Here is a 20,717-nt window from a genome sequence, read left to right on the forward strand (position 1 = left end):
GATATTTAAGTGGGAACCGGAGGTCATGTTAAGTAGAAATATTTGTACCGTTGATTAGTTGTTGGAGAAAGGAAGAGCTCAGCAATTAGGTGATGGCAGGAAAGACTATCCTGAATAGATGAGTTTGCAGGGATCACCTGAAGCATACAGACAGGGAAATAGCCATACAGATTGGTGTAGGGAATTTGAGAGGATGGGATAGTCCATGGGAAAATCCCAGAGGACAGCATGGGATGAAGTGTTGAGGGAGCTAGCGAACAGGAGTTCTTGGAAGCAGAGAACAGGGTGGTTTATTTGATACTATATGATAAGGTTAATGATGTAGCTAGAGGCAGAGTTGTGGGAAGCTTTTTATGCCCTTAGTATTTTGAATTTGATTTGTTGGGAGAACGGAAGCCAAGGAGAGATTGGCAGAGATCGGGTGGCTGACACCTCTACTAGTAAATGGTTGGTAAGGGGGATACAACTGGCAGTAGCGAATCAGATAGACTGAAGGGGGAATGGTCTGTTTAGAGGCAGGCCATAGAGTAAGGAGTTGCAATAGTCGAGAGATATCACGGGAGTGAAGTGGAAGTTTGGTGGTGTCATTGTTAAAAATGGGGCATTCTTTGGAATTCTTATTGTGGGGAAGGTAGCGAGATTTAGACAGTAAATAGTTGTGGGGCTGACAAAAGGGTACATAAAGAATTACAGCTTGCACCGGGCATGAGGGAAGGGAACAATATAACGCAGGTTAGCTTACCATTCCCTCTCTTTGCTCTGAATTGCACAGGGTACTTCCAATTTTGCTGATATCAACTCTCAAGAGAAGCCTAAACCACTAGGCTCTATCGTTAACTTGTGCAGCAAATCCACGTCAATAAAGCTCCCTTATGAATGTAATCCATTACTTTATAAAGCATTAGAGCAGCATCACTATGAAGAATGACTATATAAAACCGACTCTGGTGGGACTCGAACCCACAACCTTTGAATTACTACACCAACTAGAAGTCCAATGCGCTATCCATTGCGCCACAGAGCCCTCTCTGAAGACTTTGTTAGAGGAACTTGCCTGAGGAACTATTCAAGTCGTAACAAATAAACACAATTGAATAATGGTCGCTGCTAAATAATAGGGATGAGCTCAAGATCTGGTCCAGATACAGTTTAAGATTTAAATTTACCTGCTTGGGCATGTGCCTTAGTGCAATAACTTTTGATATTTAAGTGGGAACCGGAGGTCATGTTAAGTAGAAATATTTGTACCGTTGATTAGTTGTTGGAGAAAGGAAGAGCTCAGCAATTAGGTGATGGCAGGAAAGACTATCCTGAATAGATGAGTTTGCAGGGATCACCTGAAGCATACAGACAGGGAAATAGCCATATAGATTGGTGTAGGGAATCTGAGAGGATGGGATAGTCCATGGGAAAATCCCAGAGGACAGCATGGGATGAAGTGTTGAGGGAGCTAGCGAACAGGAGTTCTTGGAAGCAGAGAACAGGGTGGTTTATTTGATACTATATGATAAGGTTAATGATGTAGCTAGAGGCAGAGTTGTGGGAAGCTTTTTATGCCCTTAGTATTTTGAATTTGATTTGTTGGGAGAACGGAAGCCAAGGAGAGATTGGCAGAGATCGGGTGGCTGACACCTCTACTAGTAAATGGTTGGTAAGGGGGATACAACTGGCAGTAGCGAATCAAATAGACTGAAGGGGGAATGGTCTGTTTAGAGGCAGGCCATAGAGTAAGGAGTTGCAATAGTCGAGAGATATCACGGGAGTGAAGTGGAAGTTTGGTGGTGTCATTGGTAAAAATGGGGCATTCTTTGGAATTCTTATTGTGGGGAAGGTAGCGAGATTTAGACAGTAAATAGTTGTGGGGCTGACAAAAGGGTACATAAAGAATTACAGCTTGCACCGGGCATGAGGGAAGGGAACAATATAACGCAGGTTAGCTTACCATTCCCTCTCTTTGCTCTGAATTGCACAGGGTACTTCCAATTTTGCTGATATCAACTCTCAAGAGAAGCCTAAACCACTAGGCTCTATCGTTAACTTGTGCAGCAAATCCACGTCAATAAAGCTCCCTTATGAATGTAATCCATTACTTTATAAAGCATTAGAGCAGCATCACTATGAAGAATGACTATATAAAACCGACTCTGGTGGGACTCGAACCCACAACCTTTGAATTACTACACCAACTAGAAGTCCAATGCGCTATCCATTGCGCCACAGAGCCCTCTCTGAAAACTTTGTTAGAGGAACTTGCCTGAGGAACTATTCAAGTCATAACAAATAAACACAATTGAATAATGGTCACTGCTAAATAATAGGGATGAGCTCAAGATCTGGTCCAGATACAGTTTAAGATTTAAATTTACCTGCTTGGGCATGTGCCTTAGTGCAATATCTTTTGATATTTAAGTGGGAACCGGAGGTCATGTTAAGTAGAAATATTTGTACCGTTGATTAGTTGTTGGAGAAAGGAAGAGCTCAGCAATTAGGTGATGGCAGGAAAGACTATCCTGAATAGATGAGTTTGCAGGGATCACCTGAAGCATACAGACAGGGAAATAGCCATATAGATTGGTGTAGGGAATCTGAGAGGATGGGATAGTCCATGGGAAAATCCCAGAGGACAGCATGGGATGAAGTGTTGAGGGAGCTAGCGAACAGGAGTTCTTGGAAGCAGAGAACAGGGTGGTTTATTTGATACTATATGATAAGGTTAATGATGTAGCTAGAGGCAGAGTTGTGGGAAGCTTTTTATGCCCTTAGTATTTTGAATTTGATTTGTTGGGAGAACGGAAGCCAAGGAGAGATTGGCAGAGATCGGGTGGCTGACACCTCTACTAGTAAATGGTTGGTAAGGGGGATACAACTGGCAGTAGCGAATCAAATAGACTGAAGGGGGAATGGTCTGTTTAGAGGCAGGCCATAGAGTAAGGAGTTGCAATAGTCGAGAGATATCACGGGAGTGAAGTGGAAGTTTGGTGGTGTCATTGGTAAAAATGGGGCATTCTTTGGAATTCTTATTGTGGGGAAGGTAGCGAGATTTAGACATTAAATAGTTGTGGGGCTGACAAAAGGGTACATAAAGAATTACAGCTTGCACCGGGCATGAGGGAAGGGAACAATATAACGCAGGTTAGCTTACCATTCCCTCTCTTTGCTCTGAATTGCACAGGGTACTTCCAATTTTGCTGATATCAACTCTCAAGAGAAGCCTAAACCACTAGGCTCTATCGTTAACTTGTGCAGCAAATCCACGTCAATAAAGCTCCCTTATGAATGTAATCCATTACTTTATAAAGCATTAGAGCAGCATCACTATGAAGAATGACTATATAAAACCGACTCTGGTGGGACTCGAACCCACAACCTTTGAATTACTACACCAACTAGAAGTCCAATGCGCTATCCATTGCGCCACAGAGCCCTCTCTGAAAACTTTGTTAGAGGAACTTGCCTGAGGAACTATTCAAGTCATAACAAATAAACACAATTGAATAATGGTCACTGCTAAATAATAGGGATGAGCTCAAGATCTGGTCCAGATACAGTTTAAGATTTAAATTTACCTGCTTGGGCATGTGCCTTAGTGCAATATCTTTTGATATTTAAGTGGGAACCGGAGGTCATGTTAAGTAGAAATATTTGTACCGTTGATTAGTTGTTGGAGAAAGGAAGAGCTCAGCAATTAGGTGATGGCAGGAAAGACTATCCTGAATAGATGAGTTTGCAGGGATCACCTGAAGCATACAGACAGGGAAATAGCCATATAGATTGGTGTAGGGAATCTGAGAGGATGGGATAGTCCATGGGAAAATCCCAGAGGACAGCATGGGATGAAGTGTTGAGGGAGCTAGCGAACAGGAGTTCTTGGAAGCAGAGAACAGGGTGGTTTATTTGATACTATATGATAAGGTTAATGATGTAGCTAGAGGCAGAGTTGTGGGAAGCTTTTTATGCCCTTAGTATTTTGAATTTGATTTGTTGGGAGAACGGAAGCCAAGGAGAGATTGGCAGAGATCGGGTGGCTGACACCTCTACTAGTAAATGGTTGGTAAGGGGGATACAACTGGCAGTAGCGAATCAAATAGACTGAAGGGGGAATGGTCTGTTTAGAGGCAGGCCATAGAGTAAGGAGTTGCAATAGTCGAGAGATATCACGGGAGTGAAGTGGAAGTTTGGTGGTGTCATTGGTAAAAATGGGGCATTCTTTGGAATTCTTATTGTGGGGAAGGTAGCGAGATTTAGACATTAAATAGTTGTGGGGCTGACAAAAGGGTACATAAAGAATTACAGCTTGCACCGGGCATGAGGGAAGGGAACAATATAACGCAGGTTAGCTTACCATTCCCTCTCTTTGCTCTGAATTGCACAGGGTACTTCCAATTTTGCTGATATCAACTCTCAAGAGAAGCCTAAACCACTAGGCTCTATCGTTAACTTGTGCAGCAAATCCACGTCAATAAAGCTCCCTTATGAATGTAATACATTACTTTATAAAGCATTAGAGCAGCATCACTATGAAGAATGACTATATAAAACCGACTCTGGTGGGACTCGAACCCACAACCTTTGAATTACTACACCAACTAGAAGTCCAATGCGCTATCCATTGCACCACAGAGCCCTCTCTGAAGACTTTGTTAGAGGAACTTGCCTGAGGAATTATTCAAGTCGTAACAAATAAACACAATTGAATAATGGTCACTGCTAAATAATAGGGATGAGCTCAAGATCTGGTCCAGATACAGTTTAGGATTTAAATTTACCTGCTTGGGCATGTGCCTTAGTGCAATATCTTTTGATATTTAAGTGGGAACCGGAGGTCATGTTAAGTAGAAATATTTGTACCGTTGATTAGTTGTTGGAGAAAGGAAGAGCTCAGCAATTAGGTGATGGCAGGAAAGACTATCCTGAATAGATGAGTTTGCAGGGATCACCTGAAGCATACAGACAGGGAAATAGCCATATAGATTGGTGTAGGGAATCTGAGAGGATGGAATAGTCCATGGGAAAATCCCAGAGGACAGCATGGGATGAAGTGTTGGGGGAGCTAGCGAACAGGAGTTCTTGGAAGCAGAGAACAGGGTGGTTTATTTGATACTATATGATAAGGTTAATGATGTAGCTAGAGGCAGAGTTGTGGGAAGCTTTTTATGCCCTTAGTATTTTGAATTTGATTTGTTGGGAGAACGGAAGCCAAGGAGAGATTGGCAGAGATCGGGTGGCTGACACCTCTACTAGTAAATGGTTGGTAAGGGGGATACAACTGGCAGTAGCGAATCAGATAGACTGAAGGGCGAATGGTCTGTTTAGAGGCAGGCCATAGAGTAAGGAGTTGCAATAGTCGAGAGATATCACGGGAGTGAAGTGGAAGTTTGGTGGTGTCATTGGTAAAAATGGGGCATTCTTTGGAATTCTTATTGTGGGGAAGGTAGCGAGATTTAGACAGTAAATAGTTGTGGGGCTGACAAAAGGGTACATAAAGAATTACAGCTTGCACCGGGCATGAGGGAAGGGAACAATATAACGCAGGTTAGCTTACCATTCCCTCTCTTTGCTCTGAATTGCACAGGGTACTTCCAATTTTGCTGATATCAACTCTCAAGAGAAGCCTAAACCACTAGGCTCTATCGTTAACTTGTGCAGCAAATCCACGTCAATAAAGCTCCCTTATGAATGTAATCCATTACTTTATAAAGCATTAGAGCAGCATCACTATGAAGAATGACTATATAAAACCAACTCTGGAGGGACTCGAACCCACAACCTTTGAATTACTACACCAACTAGAAGTCCAATGCGCTATCCATTGCGCCACAGAGCCCTCTCTGAAGACTTTGTTAGAGGAACTTGCCTGAGGAACTTGCCTGAGGAACTATTCAAGTCGTAACAAATAAACACAATTGAATAATGGTCACTGCTAAATAATAGGGATGAGCTCAAGATCTGGTCCAGATACAGTTTAAGATTTAAATTTACCTGCTTGGGCATGTGCCTTAGTGCAATATCTTTTGATATTTAAGTGGGAACCGGAGGTCATGTTAAGTAGAAATATTTGTACCGTTGATTAGTTGTTGGAGAAAGGAAGAGCTCAGCAATTAGGTGATGGCAGGAAAGACTATCCTGAATAGATGAGTTTGCAGGGATCACCTGAAGCATACAGACAGGGAAATAGCCATATAGATTGGTGTAGGGAATCTGAGAGGATGGGATAGTCCATGGGAAAATCCCAGAGGACAGCATGGGATGAAGTGTTGAGGGAGCTAGCGAACAGGAGTTCTTGGAAGCAGAGAACAGGGTGGTTTATTTGATACTATATGATAAGGTTAATGATGTAGCTAGAGGCAGAGTTGTGGGAAGCTTTTTATGCCCTTAGTATTTTGAATTTGATTTGTTGGGAGAACGGAAGCCAAGGAGAGATTGGCAGAGATCGGGTGGCTGACACCTCTACTAGTAAATGGTTGGTAAGGGGGATACAACTGGCAGTAGCGAATCAAATAGACTGAAGGGGGAATGGTCTGTTTAGAGGCAGGCCATAGAGTAAGGAGTTGCAATAGTCGAGAGATATCACGGGAGTGAAGTGGAAGTTTGGTGGTGTCATTGGTAAAAATGGGGCATTCTTTGGAATTCTTATTGTGGGGAAGGTAGCGAGATTTAGACAGTAAATAGTTGTGGGGCTGACAAAAGGGTACATAAAGAATTACAGCTTGCACCGGGCATGAGGGAAGGGAACAATATAACGCAGGTTAGCTTACCATTCCCTCTCTTTGCTCTGAATTGCACAGGGTACTTCCAATTTTGCTGATATCAACTCTCAAGAGAAGCCTAAACCACTAGGCTCTATCGTTAACTTGTGCAGCAAATCCACGTCAATAAAGCTCCCTTATGAATGTAATCCATTACTTTATAAAGCATTAGAGCAGCATCACTATGAAGAATGACTATATAAAACCGATTCTGGTGGGACTCGAACCCACAACCTTTGAATTACTACACCAACTAGAAGTCCAATGCGCTATCCATTGCGCCACAGAGCCCTCTCTGAAGACTTTGTTAGAGGAACTTGCCTGAGGAACTATTCAAGTCATAACAAATAAACACAATTGAATAATGGTCACTGCTAAATAATAGGGATGAGCTCAAGATCTGGTCCAGATACAGTTTAAGATTTAAATTTACCTGCTTGGGCATGTGCCTTAGTGCAATATCTTTTGATATTTAAGTGGGAACCGGAGGTCATGTTAAGTAGAAATATTTGTACCGTTGATTAGTTGTTGGAGAAAGGAAGAGCTCAGCAATTAGGTGATGGCAGGAAAGACTATCCTGAATAGATGAGTTTGCAGGGATCACCTGAAGCATACAGACAGGGAAATAGCCATATAGATTGGTGTAGGGAATCTGAGAGGATGGGATAGTCCATGGGAAAATCCCAGAGGACAGCATGGGATGAAGTGTTGAGGGAGCTAGCGAACAGGAGTTCTTGGAAGCAGAGAACAGGGTGGTTTATTTGATACTATATGATAAGGTTAATGATGTAGCTAGAGGCAGAGTTGTGGGAAGCTTTTTATGCCCTTAGTATTTTGAATTTGATTTGTTGGGAGAACGGAAGCCAAGGAGAGATTGGCAGAGATCGGGTGGCTGACACCTCTACTAGTAAATGGTTGGTAAGGGGGATACAACTGGCAGTAGCGAATCAGATAGACTGAAGGGGGAATGGTCTGTTTAGAGGCAGGCCATAGAGTAAGGAGTTGCAATAGTCGAGAGATATCACGGGAGTGAAGTGGAAGTTTGGTGGTGTCATTGGTAAAAATGGGGCATTCTTTGGAATTCTTATTGTGGGGAAGGTAGCGAGATTTAGACAGTAAATAGTTGTGGGGCTGACAAAAGGGTACATAAAGAATTACAGCTTGCACCGGGCATGAGGGAAGGGAACAATATAACGCAGGTTAGCTTACCATTCCCTCTCTTTGCTCTGAATTGCACAGGGTACTTCCAATTTTGCTGATATCAACTCTCAAGAGAAGCCTAAACCACTAGGCTCTATCGTTAACTTGTGCAGCAAATCCACGTCAATAAAGCTCCCTTATGAATGTAATCCATTACTTTATAAAGCATTAGAGCAGCATCACTATGAAGAATGACTATATAAAACCGACTCTGGTGGGACTCGAACCCACAACCTTTGAATTACTACACCAACTAGAAGTCCAATGCGCTATCCATTGCGCCACAGAGCCCTCTCTGAAGACTTTGTTAGAGGAACTTGCCTGAGGAACTATTCAAGTCGTAACAAATAAACACAATTGAATAATGGTCACTGCTAAATAATAGGGATGAGCTCAAGATCTGGTCCAGATACAGTTTAAGATTTAAATTTACCTGCTTGGGCATGTGCCTTAGTGCAATATCTTTTGATATTTAAGTGGGAACCGGAGGTCATGTTAAGTAGAAATATTTGTACCGTTGATTAGTTGTTGGAGAAAGGAAGAGCTCAGCAATTAGGTGATGGCAGGAAAGACTATCCTGAATAGATGAGTTTGCAGGGATCACCTGAAGCATACAGACAGGGAAATAGCCATATAGATTGGTGTAGGGAATCTGAGAGGATGGGATAGTCCATGGGAAAATCCCAGAGGACAGCATGGGATGAAGTGTTGAGGGAGCTAGCGAACAGGAGTTCTTGGAAGCAGAGAACAGGGTGGTTTATTTGATACTATATGATAAGGTTAATGATGTAGCAAGAGGCAGAGTTGTGGGAAGCTTTTTATGCCCTTAGTATTTTGAATTTGATTTGTTGGGAGAACGGAAGCCAAGGAGAGATTGGCAGAGATCGGGTGGCTGACACCTCTACTAGTAAATGGTTGGTAAGGGGGATACAACTGGCAGTAGCGAATCAGATAGACTGAAGGGGGAATGGTCTGTTTAGAGGCAGGCCATAGAGTAAGGAGTTGCAATAGTCGAGAGATATCACGGGAGTGAAGTGGAAGTTTGGTGGTGTCATTGGTAAAAATGGGGCATTCTTTGGAATTCTTATTGTGGGGAAGGTAGCGAGATTTAGACAGTAAATAGTTGTGGGGCTGACAAAAGGGTACATAAAGAATTACAGCTTGCACCGGGCATGAGGGAAGGGAACAATATAACGCAGGTTAGCTTACCATTCCCTCTCTTTGCTCTGAATTGCACAGGGTACTTCCAATTTTGCTGATATCAACTCTCAAGAGAAGCCTAAACCACTAGGCTGAAGACTTTGTTAGAGGAACTTGCCTGAGGAACTATTCAAGTCGTAACAAATAAACACAATTGAATAATGGTCACTGCTAAATAATAGGGATGAGCTCAAGATCTGGTCCAGATACAGTTTAAGATTTAAATTTACCTGCTTGGGCATGTGCCTTAGTGCAATATCTTTTGATATTTAAGTGGGAACCGGAGGTCATGTTAAGTAGAAATATTTGTACCGTTGATTAGTTGTTGGAGAAAGGAAGAGCTCAGCAATTAGGTGATGGCAGGAAAGACTATCCTGAATAGATGAGTTTGCAGGGATCACCTGAAGCATACAGACAGGGAAATAGCCATATAGATTGGTGTAGGGAATCTGAGAGGATGGGATAGTCCATGGGAACATCCCAGAGGACAGCATGGGATGAAGTGTTGAGGGAGCTAGCGAACAGGAGTTCTTGGAAGCAGAGAACAGGGTGGTTTATTTGATACTATATGATAAGGTTAATGATGTAGCTAGAGGCAGAGTTGTGGGAAGCTTTTTATGCCCTTAGTATTTTGAATTTGATTTGTTGGGAGAACGGAAGCCAAGGAGAGATTGGCAGAGATCGGGTGGCTGACACCTCTACTAGTAAATGGTTGGTAAGGGGGATACAACTGGCAGTAGCGAATCAGATAGACTGAAGGGGGAATGGTCTGTTTAGAGGCAGGCCATAGAGTAAGGAGTTGCAATAGTCGAGAGATATCACGGGAGTGAAGTGAAAGTTTGGTGGTGTCATTGGTAAAAATGGGGCATTCTTTGGAATTCTTATTGTGGGGAAGGTAGCGAGATTTAGACAGTAAATAGTTGTGGGGCTGACAAAAGGGTACATAAAGAATTACAGCTTGCACCGGGCATGAGGGAAGGGAACAATATAACGCAGGTTAGCTTACCATTCCCTCTCTTTGCTCTGAATTGCACAGGGTACTTCCAATTTTGCTGATATCAACTCTCAAGAGAAGCCTAAACCACTAGGCTCTATCGTTAACTTGTGCAGCAAATCCACGTCAATAAAGCTCCCTTATGAATGTAATCCATTACTTTATAAAGCATTAGAGCAGCATCACTATGAAGAATGACTATATAAAACCAACTCTGGTGGGACTCGAACCCACAACCTTTGAATTACTACACCAACTAGAAGTCCAATGCGCTATCCATTGCGCCACAGAGCCCTCTCTGAAGACTTTGTTAGAGGAACTTGCCTGAGGAACTATTCAAGTCGTAACAAATAAACACAATTGAATAATGGTCACTGCTAAATAATATGGATGAGCTCAAGATCTGGTCCAGATACAGTTTAAGATTTAAATTTACCTGCTTGGGCATGTGCCTTAGTGCAATATCTTTTGATATTTAAGTGGGAACCGGAGGTCATGTTAAGTAGAAATATTTGTACCGTTGATTAGTTGTTGGAGAAAGGAAGAGCTCAGCAATTAGGTGATGGCAGGAAAGACTATCCTGAATAGATGAGTTTGCAGGGATCACCTGAAGCATACAGACAGGGAAATAGCCATATAGATTGGTGTAGGGAATTCGAGAGGATGGGATAGTCCATGGGAAAATCCCAGAGGACAGCATGGGATGAAGTGTTGAGGGAGCTAGCGAACAGGCGTTCTTGGAAGCAGAGAACAGGGTGGTTTATTTGATACTATATGATAAGGTTAATGATGTAGCTAGAGGCAGAGTTGTGGGAAGCTTTTTATGCCCTTAGTATTTTGAATTTGATTTGTTGGGAGAACGGAAGCCAAGGAGAGATTGGCAGAGATCGGGTGGCTGACACCTCTACTAGTAAATGGTTGGTAAGGGGGATACAACTGGCAGTAGCGAATCAGATAGACTGAAGGGGGAATGGTCTGTTTAGAGGCAGGCCATAGAGTAAGGAGTTGCAATAGTCGAGAGATATCACGGGAGTGAAGTGGAAGTTTGGTGGTGTCATTGGTAAAAATGGGGCATTCTTTGGAATTCTTATTGTGGGGAAGGTAGCGAGATTTAGACAGTAAATAGTTGTGGGGCTGACAAAAGGGTACATAAAGAATTACAGCTTGCACCGGGCATGAGGGAAGGGAACAATATAACGCAGGTTAGCTTACCATTCCCTCTCTTTGCTCTGAATTGCACAGGGTACTTCCAATTTTGCTGATATCAACTCTCAAGAGAAGCCTAAACCACTAGGCTCTATCGTTAACTTGTGCAGCAAATCCACGTCAATAAAGCTCCCTTATGAATGTAATCCATTACTTTATAAAGCATTAGAGCAGCATCACTATGAAGAATGACTATATAAAACCGACTCTGGGGGGACTCGAACCCACAACCTTTGAATTACTACACCAACTAGAAGTCCAATGCGCTATCCATTGCGCCACAGAGCCCTCTCTGAAGACTTTGTTAGAGGAACTTGCCTGAGGAACTATTCAAGTCGTAACAAATAAACACAATTGAATAATGGTCACTGCTAAATAATAGGGATGAGCTCAAGATCTGGTCCAGATACAGTTTAAGATTTAAATTTACCTGCTTGGGCATGTGCCTTAGTGCAATATCTTTTGATATTTAAGTGGGAACCGGAGGTCATGTTAAGTAGAAATATTTGTACCATTCCCTCTCTTTGCTCTGAATTGCACAGGGTACTTCCAATTTTGCTGATATCAACTCTCAAGAGAAGCCTAAACCACTAGGCTCTATCGTTAACTTGTGCAGCAAATCCACGTCAATAAAGCTCCCTTATGAATGTAATCCATTACTTTATAAAGCATTAGAGCAGCATCACTATGAAGAATGACTATATAAAACCGACTCTGGTGGGACTCGAACCCACAACCTTTGAATTACTACACCAACTAGAAGTCCAATGTGCTATCCATTGCGCCACAGAGCCCTCTCTGAAGGCTTTGTTAGAGGAACTTGCCTGAGGAACTATTCAAGTCGTAACAAATAAACACAATTGAATAATGGTCACTGCTAAATAATAGGGATGAGCTCAAGATCTGGTCCAGATACAGTTTAAGATTTAAATTTACCTGCTTGGGCATGTGCCTTAGTGCAATATCTTTTGATATTTAAGTGGGAACCGGAGGTCATGTTAAGTAGAAATATTTGTACCGTTGATTAGTTGTTGGAGAAAGGAAGAGCTCAGCAATTAGGTGATGGCAGGAAAGACTATCCTGAATAGATGAGTTTGCAGGGATCACCTGAAGCATACAGACAGGGAAATAGCCATATAGATTGGTGTAGGGAATCTGAGAGGATGGGATAGTCCATGGGAAAATCCCAGAGGACAGCATGGGATGAAGTGTTGAGGGAGCTAGCGAACAGGAGTTCTTGGAAGCAGAGAACAGGGTGGTTTATTTGATACTATATGATAAGGTTAATGATGTAGCTAGAGGCAGAGTTGTGGGAAGCTTTTTATGCCCTTAGTATTTTGAATTTGATTTGTTGGGAGAACGGAAGCCAAGGAGAGATTGGCAGAGATCGGGTGGCTGACACCTCTACTAGTAAATGGTTGGTAAGGGGGATACAACTGGCAGTAGCGAATCAGATAGACTGAAGGGGGAATGGTCTGTTTAGAGGCAGGCCATAGAGTAAGGAGTTGCAATAGTCGAGAGATATCACGGGAGTGAAGTGGAAGTTTGGTGGTGTCATTGGTAAAAATGGGGCATTCTTTGGAATTCTTATTGTGGGGAAGGTAGCGAGATTTAGACAGTAAATAGTTGTGGGGCTGACAAAAGGGTACATAAAGAATTACAGCTTGCACCGGGCATGAGGGAAGGGAACAATATAACGCAGGTTAGCTTACCATTCCCTCTCTTTGCTCTGAATTGCACAGGGTACTTCCAATTTTGCTGATATCAACTCTCAAGAGAAGCCTAAACCACTAGGCTGAAGACTTTGTTAGAGGAACTTGCCTGAGGAACTATTCAAGTCGTAACAAATAAACACAATTGAATAATGGTCACTGCTAAATAATAGGGATGAGCTCAAGATCTGGTCCAGATACAGTTTAAGATTTAAATTTACCTGCTTGGGCATGTGCCTTAGTGCAATATCTTTTGATATTTAAGTGGGAACCGGAGGTCATGTTAAGTAGAAATATTTGTACCGTTGATTAGTTGTTGGAGAAAGGAAGAGCTCAGCAATTAGGTGATGGCAGGAAAGACTATCCTGAATAGATGAGTTTGCAGGGATCACCTGAAGCATACAGACAGGGAAATAGCCATATAGATTGGTGTAGGGAATCTGAGAGGATGGGATAGTCCATGGGAAAATCCCAGAGGACAGCATGGGATGAAGTGTTGAGGGAGCTAGCGAACAGGAGTTCTTGGAAGCAGAGAACAGGGTGGTTTATTTGATACTATATGATAAGGTTAATGATGTAGCTAGAGGCAGAGTTGTGGGAAGCTTTTTATGCCCTTAGTATTTTGAATTTGATTTGTTGGGAGAACGGAAGCCAAGGAGAGATTGGCAGAGATCGGGTGGCTGACACCTCTACTAGTAAATGGTTGGTAAGGGGGATTTAACTGGCAGTAGCGAATCAGATAGACTGAAGGGGGAATGGTCTGTTTAGAGGCAGGCCATAGAGTAAGGAGTTGCAATAGTCGAGAGATATCACGGGAGTGAAGTGGAAGTTTGGTGGTGTCATTGGTAAAAATGGGGCATTCTTTGGAATTCTTATTGTGGGGAAGGTAGCGAGATTTAGACAGTAAATAGTTGTGGGGCTGACAAAAGGGTACATAAAGAATTACAGCTTGCACCGGGCATGAGGGAAGGGAACAATATAACGCAGGTTAGCTTACCATTCCCTCTCTTTGCTCTGAATTGCACAGGGTACTTCCAATTTTGCTGATATCAACTCTCAAGAGAAGCCTAAACCACTAGGCTCTATCGTTAACTTGTGCAGCAAATCCACGTCAATAAAGCTCCCTTATGAATGTAATCCATTACTTTATAAAGCATTAGAGCAGCATCACTATGAAGAATGACTATATAAAACCAACTCTGGAGGGACTCGAACCCACAACCTTTGAATTACTACACCAACTAGAAGTCCAATGCGCTATCCATTGCGCCACAGAGCCCTCTCTGAAGACTTTGTTAGAGGAACTTGCCTGAGGAACTTGCCTGAGGAACTTGCCTGAGGAACTATTCAAGTCGTAACAAATAAACACAATTGAATAATGGTCACTGCTAAATAATAGGGATGAGCTCAAGATCTGGTCCAGATACAGTTTAAGATTTAAATTTACCTGCTTGGGCATGTGCCTTAGTGCAATATCTTTTGATATTTAAGTGGGAACCGGAGGTCATGTTAAGTAGAAATATTTGTACCGTTGATTAGTTGTTGGAGAAAGGAAGAGCTCAGCAATTAGGTGATGGCAGGAAAGACTATCCTGAATAGATGAGTTTGCAGGGATCACCTGAAGCATACAGACAGGGAAATAGCCATATAGATTGGTGTAGGGAATTCGAGAGGATGGGATAGTCCATGGGAAAATCCCAGAGGACAGCATGGGATGAAGTGTTGAGGGAGCTAGCGAACAGGCGTTCTTGGAAGCAGAGAACAGGGTGGTTTATTTGATACTATATGATAAGGTTAATGATGTAGCTAGAGGCAGAGTTGTGGGAAGCTTTTTATGCCCTTAGTATTTTGAATTTGATTTGTTGGGAGAACGGAAGCCAAGGAGAGATTGGCAGAGATCGGGTGGCTGACACCTCTACTAGTAAATGGTTGGTAAGGGGGATACAACTGGCAGTAGCGAATCAGATAGACTGAAGGGGGAATGGTCTGTTTAGAGGCAGGCCATAGAGTAAGGAGTTGCAATAGTCGAGAGATATCACGGGAGTGAAGTGGAAGTTTGGTGGTGTCATTGGTAAAAATGGGGCATTCTTTGGAATTCTTATTGTGGGGAAGGTAGCGAGATTTAGACAGTAAATAGTTGTGGGGCTGACAAAAGGGTACATAAAGAATTACAGCTTGCACCGGGCATGAGGGAAGGGAACAATATAACGCAGGTTAGCTTACCATTCCCTCTCTTTGCTCTGAATTGCACAGGGTACTTCCAATTTTGCTGATATCAACTCTCAAGAGAAGCCTAAACCACTAGGCTCTATCGTTAACTTGTGCAGCAAATCCACGTCAATAAAGCTCCCTTATGAATGTAATCCATTACTTTATAAAGCATTAGAGCAGCATCACTATGAAGAATGACTATATAAAACCGACTCTGGTGGGACTCGAACCCACAACCTTTGAATTACTACACCAACTAGAAGTCCAATGCGCTATCCATTGCGCCACAGAGCCCTCTCTGAAGACTTTGCTAGAGGAACTTGCCTGAGGAACTATTCAAGTCGTAACAAATAAACACAATTGAATAATGGTCACTGCTAAATAATAGGGATGAGCTCAAGATCTGGTCCAGATACAGTTTAAGATTTAAATTTACCTGCTTGGGCATGTGCCTTAGTGCAATATCTTTTGATATTTAAGTGGGAACCGGAGGTCATGTTAAGTAGAAATATTTGTACCATTCCCTCTCTTTGCTCTGAATTGCACAGGGTACTTCCAATTTTGCTGATATCAACTCTCAAGAGAAGCCTAAACCACTAGGCTCTATCGTTAACTTGTGCAGCAAATCCACGTCAATAAAGCTCCCTTATGAATGTAATCCATTACTTTATAAAGCATTAGAGCAGCATCACTATGAAGAATGACTATATAAAACCGACTCTGGTGGGACTCGAACCCACAACCTTTGAATTACTACACCAACTAGAAGTCCAATGTGCTATCCATTGCGCCACAGAGCCCTCTCTGAAGGCTTTGTTAGAGGAACTTGCCTGAGGAACTATTCAAGTCGTAACAAATAAACACAATTGAATAATGGTCACTGCTAAATAATAGGGATGAGCTCAAGATCTGGTCCAGATACAGTTTAAGATTTAAATTTACCTGCTTGGGCATGTGCCTTAGTGCAATATCTTTTGATATTTAAGTGGGAACCGGAGGTCATGTTAAGTAGAAATATTTGTACCGTTGATTAGTTGTTGGAGAAAGGAAGAGCTCAGCAATTAGGTGATGGCAGGAAAGACTATCCTGAATAGATGAGTTTGCAGGGATCACCTGAAGCATACAGACAGGGAAATAGCCATATAGATTGGTGTAGGGAATCTGAGAGGATGGGATAGTCCATGGGAAAATCCCAGAGGACAGCATGGGATGAAGTGTTGAGGGAGCTAGCGAACAGGAGTTCTTGGAAGCAGAGAACAGGGTGGTTTATTTGATACTATATGATAAGGTTAATGATGTAGCTAGAGGCAGAGTTGTGGGAAGCTTTTTATGCCCTTAGTATTTTGAATTTGATTTGTTGGGAGAACGGAAGCCAAGGAGAGATTGGCAGAGATCGGGTGGCTGACACCTCTACTAGTAAATGGTTGGTAAGGGGGATACAACTGGCAGTAGCGAATCAGATAGACTGAAGGGGGAATGGTCTGTTTAGAGGCAGGCCATAGAGTAAGGAGTTGCAATAGTCGAGAGATATCACGGGAGTGAAGTGGAAGTTTGGTGGTGTCATTGGTAAAAATGGGGCATTCTTTGGAATTCTTATTGTGGGGAAGGTAGCGAGATTTAGACAGTAAATAGTTGTGGGGCTGACAAAAGGGTACATAAAGAATTACAGCTTGCACCGGGCATGAGGGAAGGGAACAATATAACGCAGGTTAGCTTACCATTCCCTCTCTTTGCTCTGAATTGCACAGGGTACTTCCAATTTTGCTGATATCAACTCTCAAGAGAAGCCTAAACCACTAGGCTCTATCGTTAACTTGTGCAGCAAATCCACGTCAATAAAGCTCCCTTATGAATGTAATCCATTACTTTATAAAGCATTAGAGCAGCATCACTATGAAGAATGACTATATAAAACCGACTCTGGTGGGACTCGAACCCACAACCTTTGAATTACTACACCAACTAGAAGTCCAATGCGCTATCCATTGCGCCACAGAGCCCTCTCTGAAGACTTTGTTAGAGGAACTTGCCTGAGGAACTATTCAAGTCGTAACAAATAAACACAATTGAATAATGGTCACTGCTAAATAATAGGGATGAGCTCAAGATCTGGTCCAGATACAGTTTAAGATTTAAATTTACCTGCTTGGGCATGTGCCTTAGTGCAATATCTTTTGATATTTAAGTGGGAACCGGAGGTCATGTTAAGTAGAAATATTTGTACCATTCCCTCTCTTTGCTCTGAATTGCACAGGGTACTTCCAATTTTGCTGATATCAACTCTCAAGAGAAGCCTAAACCACTAGGCTCTATCGTTAACTTGTGCAGCAAATCCACGTCAATAAAGCTCCCTTATGAATGTAATCCATTACTTTATAAAGCATTAGAGCAGCATCACTATGAAGAATGACTATATAAAACCGACTCTGGTGGGACTCGAACCCACAACCTTTGAATTACTACACCAACTAGAAGTCCAATGTGCTATCCATTGCGCCACAGAGCCCTCTCTGAAGGCTTTGTTAGAGGAACTTGCCTGAGGAACTATTCAAGTCGTAACAAATAAACACAATTGAATAATGGTCACTGCTAAATAATAGGGATGAGCTCAAGATCTGGTCCAGATACAGTTTAAGATTTAAATTTACCTGCTTGGGCATGTGCCTTAGTGCAATATCTTTTGATATTTAAGTGGGAACCGGAGGTCATGTTAAGTAGAAATATTTGTACCGTTGATTAGTTGTTGGAGAAAGGAAGAGCTCAGCAATTAGGTGATGGCAGGAAAGACTATCCTGAATAGATGAGTTTGCAGGGATCACCTGAAGCATACAGAAAGGGAAATAGCCATATAGATTGGTGTAGGGAATCTGAGAGGATGGGATAGTCCATGGGAAAATCCCAGAGGACAGCATGGGATGAAGTGTTGAGGGAGCTAGCGAACAGGAGTTCTTGGAAGCAGAGAACAGGGTGGTTTATTTGATACTATATGATAAGGTTAATGATGTAGCTAGAGGCAGAGTTGTGGGAAGCTTTTTATGCCCTTAGTATTTTGAATTTGATTTGTTGGGAGAACGGAAGCCAAGGAGAGATTGGCAGAGATCGGGTGGCTGACACCTCTACTAGTAAATGGTTGGTAAGGGGGATACAACTGGCAGTAGCGAATCAAATAGACTGTAGGGGGAATGGTCTGTTTAGAGGCAGGCCATAGAGTAAGGAGTTGCAATAGTCGAGAGATATCACGGGAGTGAAGTGGAAGTTTAGTGGTGTCATTGGTAAAAATGGGGCATTCTTTGGAATTCTTATTGTGGGGAAGGTAGCGAGATTTAGACAGTAAATAGTTGTGGGGCTGACAAAAGGGTACATAAAGAATTACAGCTTGCACCGGGCATGAGGGAAGGGAACAATATAACGCAGGTTAGCTTACCATTCCCTCTCTTTGCTCTGAATTGCACAGGGTACTTCCAATTTTGCAGATATCAACTCTCAAGAGAAGCCTAAACCACTAGGCTCTATCGTTAACTTGTGCAGCAAATCCACGTCAATAAAGCTCCCTTATGAATGTAATCCATTACTTTATAAAGCATTAGAGCAGCATCACTATGAAGAATGACTATATAAAACCGACTCTGGTGGGACTCGAACCCACAACCTTTGAATTACTACACCAACTAGAAGTCCAATGCGCTATCCATTGCGCCACAGAGCCCTCTCTGAAGACTTTGTTAGAGGAACTTGCCTGAGGAACTATTCAAGTCGTAACAAATAAACACAATTGAATAATGGTCACTGCTAAATAATATGGATGAGCTCAAGATCTGGTCCAGATACAGTTTAAGATTTAAATTTACCTGCTTGGGCATGTGCCTTAGTGCAATATCTTTTGATATTTAAGTGGGAACCGGAGGTCATGTTAAGTAGAAATATTTGTACCGTTGATTAGTTGTTGGAGAAAGGAAGAGCTCAGCAATTAGGTGATGGCAGGAAAGACTATCCTGAATAGATGAGTTTGCAGGGATCACCTGAAGCATACAGACAGGGAAATAGCCATATAGATTGGTGTAGGGAATTCGAGAGGATGGGATAGTCCATGGGAAAATCCCAGAGGACAGCATGGGATGAAGTGTTGAGGGAGCTAGCGAACAGGCGTTCTTGGAAGCAGAGAACAGGGTGGTTTATTTGATACTATATGATAAGGTAATGATGTAGCTAGAGGCAGAGTTGTGGGAAGCTTTTTATGCCCTTAGTATTTTGAATTTGATTTGTTGGGAGAACGGAAGCCAAGGAGAGATTGGCAGAGATCGGGTGGCTGACACCTCTACTAGTAAATGGTTGGTAAGGGGGATACAACTGGCAGTAGCGAATCAGATAGACTGAAGGGGGAATGGTCTGTTTAGAGGCAGGCCATAGAGTAAGGAGTTGCAATAGTCGAGAGATATCACGGGAGTGAAGTGGAAGTTTGGTGGTGTCATTGGTAAAAATGGGGCATTCTTTGGAATTCTTATTGTGGGGAAGGTAGCGAGATTTAGACAGTAAATAGTTGTGGGGCTGACAAAAGGGTACATAAAGAATTACAGCTTGCACCGGGCATGAGGGAAGGGAACAATATAACGCAGGTTAGCTTACCATTCCCTCTCTTTGCTCTGAATTGCACAGGGTACTTCCAATTTTGCTGATATCAACTCTCAAGAGAAGCCTAAACCACTAGGCTCTATCGTTAACTTGTGCAGCAAATCCACGTCAATAAAGCTCCCTTATGAATGTAATCCATTACTTTATAAAGCATTAGAGCAGCATCACTATGAAGAATGACTATATAAAACCGACTCTGGTGGGACTCGAACCCACAACCTTTGAATTACTACACCAACTAGAAGTCCAATGTGCTATCCATTGCGCCACAGAGCCCTCTCTGAAGGCTTTGTTAGAGGAACTTGCCTGAGGAACTATTCAAGTCGTAACAAATAAACACAATTGAATAATGGTCACTGCTAAATAATAGGGATGAGCTCAAGATCTGGTCCAGATACAGTTTAAGATTTAAATTTACCTGCTTGGGCATGTGCCTTAGTGCAATATCTTTTGATATTTAAGTGGGAACCGGAGGTCATGTTAAGTAGAAATATTTGTACCGTTGATTAGTTGTTGGAGAAAGGAAGAGCTCAGCAATTAGGTGATGGCAGGAAAGACTATCCTGAATAGATGAGTTTGCAGGGATCACCTGAAGCATACAGACAGGGAAATAGCCATATAGATTGGTGTAGGGAATCTGAGAGGATGGGATAGTCCATGGGAACATCCCAGAGGACAGCATGGGATGAAGTGTTGAGGGAGCTAGCGAACAGGAGTTCTTGGAAGCAGAGAACAGGGTGGTTTATTTGATACTATATGATAAGGTTAATGATGTAGCTAGAGGCAGAGTTGTGGGAAGCTTTTTATGCCCTTAGTATT

At 42.4% G+C, this 20,717-nt stretch overlaps 15 non-coding genes across 15 annotated transcripts; all 15 read right to left on the reverse strand.

The window, feature by feature from the left end:
• Positions 1-939: 939 nt before the first annotated feature.
• Positions 940-1,024, reverse strand: TRNAR-UCU (transfer RNA arginine (anticodon UCU)). Its single transcript is given in 2 exon segments — positions 940-975; positions 988-1,024. It is a non-coding gene; the product is annotated as a tRNA-Arg (tRNA).
• A 1,115-nt stretch (positions 1,025-2,139) lies between these two features.
• Positions 2,140-2,224, reverse strand: TRNAR-UCU (transfer RNA arginine (anticodon UCU)). Its single transcript is given in 2 exon segments — positions 2,140-2,175; positions 2,188-2,224. It is a non-coding gene; the product is annotated as a tRNA-Arg (tRNA).
• A 1,115-nt stretch (positions 2,225-3,339) lies between these two features.
• TRNAR-UCU (transfer RNA arginine (anticodon UCU)) lies at positions 3,340-3,424 on the reverse strand. The gene is given in 2 exon segments: positions 3,340-3,375; positions 3,388-3,424. It is a non-coding gene; the product is annotated as a tRNA-Arg (tRNA).
• Positions 3,425-4,539: 1,115 nt separating this feature from the next.
• On the reverse strand, positions 4,540-4,624 carry TRNAR-UCU (transfer RNA arginine (anticodon UCU)). The gene is given in 2 exon segments: positions 4,540-4,575; positions 4,588-4,624. It is a non-coding gene; the product is annotated as a tRNA-Arg (tRNA).
• Positions 4,625-6,952: 2,328 nt separating this feature from the next.
• On the reverse strand, positions 6,953-7,037 carry TRNAR-UCU (transfer RNA arginine (anticodon UCU)). The gene is given in 2 exon segments: positions 6,953-6,988; positions 7,001-7,037. It is a non-coding gene; the product is annotated as a tRNA-Arg (tRNA).
• Positions 7,038-8,152: 1,115 nt separating this feature from the next.
• On the reverse strand, positions 8,153-8,237 carry TRNAR-UCU (transfer RNA arginine (anticodon UCU)). The gene is given in 2 exon segments: positions 8,153-8,188; positions 8,201-8,237. It is a non-coding gene; the product is annotated as a tRNA-Arg (tRNA).
• Positions 8,238-10,349: 2,112 nt separating this feature from the next.
• Positions 10,350-10,434, reverse strand: TRNAR-UCU (transfer RNA arginine (anticodon UCU)). The gene is given in 2 exon segments: positions 10,350-10,385; positions 10,398-10,434. It is a non-coding gene; the product is annotated as a tRNA-Arg (tRNA).
• A 1,115-nt stretch (positions 10,435-11,549) lies between these two features.
• On the reverse strand, positions 11,550-11,634 carry TRNAR-UCU (transfer RNA arginine (anticodon UCU)). Its single transcript is given in 2 exon segments — positions 11,550-11,585; positions 11,598-11,634. It is a non-coding gene; the product is annotated as a tRNA-Arg (tRNA).
• Positions 11,635-12,055: 421 nt separating this feature from the next.
• Positions 12,056-12,140, reverse strand: TRNAR-UCU (transfer RNA arginine (anticodon UCU)). The gene is given in 2 exon segments: positions 12,056-12,091; positions 12,104-12,140. It is a non-coding gene; the product is annotated as a tRNA-Arg (tRNA).
• Positions 12,141-15,478: 3,338 nt separating this feature from the next.
• On the reverse strand, positions 15,479-15,563 carry TRNAR-UCU (transfer RNA arginine (anticodon UCU)). Its single transcript is given in 2 exon segments — positions 15,479-15,514; positions 15,527-15,563. It is a non-coding gene; the product is annotated as a tRNA-Arg (tRNA).
• Positions 15,564-15,984: 421 nt separating this feature from the next.
• Positions 15,985-16,069, reverse strand: TRNAR-UCU (transfer RNA arginine (anticodon UCU)). Its single transcript is given in 2 exon segments — positions 15,985-16,020; positions 16,033-16,069. It is a non-coding gene; the product is annotated as a tRNA-Arg (tRNA).
• A 1,115-nt stretch (positions 16,070-17,184) lies between these two features.
• Positions 17,185-17,269, reverse strand: TRNAR-UCU (transfer RNA arginine (anticodon UCU)). Its single transcript is given in 2 exon segments — positions 17,185-17,220; positions 17,233-17,269. It is a non-coding gene; the product is annotated as a tRNA-Arg (tRNA).
• Positions 17,270-17,690: 421 nt separating this feature from the next.
• On the reverse strand, positions 17,691-17,775 carry TRNAR-UCU (transfer RNA arginine (anticodon UCU)). The gene is given in 2 exon segments: positions 17,691-17,726; positions 17,739-17,775. It is a non-coding gene; the product is annotated as a tRNA-Arg (tRNA).
• Positions 17,776-18,890: 1,115 nt separating this feature from the next.
• On the reverse strand, positions 18,891-18,975 carry TRNAR-UCU (transfer RNA arginine (anticodon UCU)). Its single transcript is given in 2 exon segments — positions 18,891-18,926; positions 18,939-18,975. It is a non-coding gene; the product is annotated as a tRNA-Arg (tRNA).
• Positions 18,976-20,089: 1,114 nt separating this feature from the next.
• Positions 20,090-20,174, reverse strand: TRNAR-UCU (transfer RNA arginine (anticodon UCU)). Its single transcript is given in 2 exon segments — positions 20,090-20,125; positions 20,138-20,174. It is a non-coding gene; the product is annotated as a tRNA-Arg (tRNA).
• Between the last annotated feature and the right edge of the window lie 543 nt (positions 20,175-20,717).

Source organism: Lithobates pipiens, unplaced genomic scaffold, assembly GCF_037356315.1.
Source record: "Lithobates pipiens isolate NorthernLeopardFrog02 unplaced genomic scaffold, aLitPip1_a1.2 Scaffold_13, whole genome shotgun sequence".
NCBI lineage: Eukaryota > Metazoa > Chordata > Amphibia > Anura > Ranidae > Lithobates > Lithobates pipiens.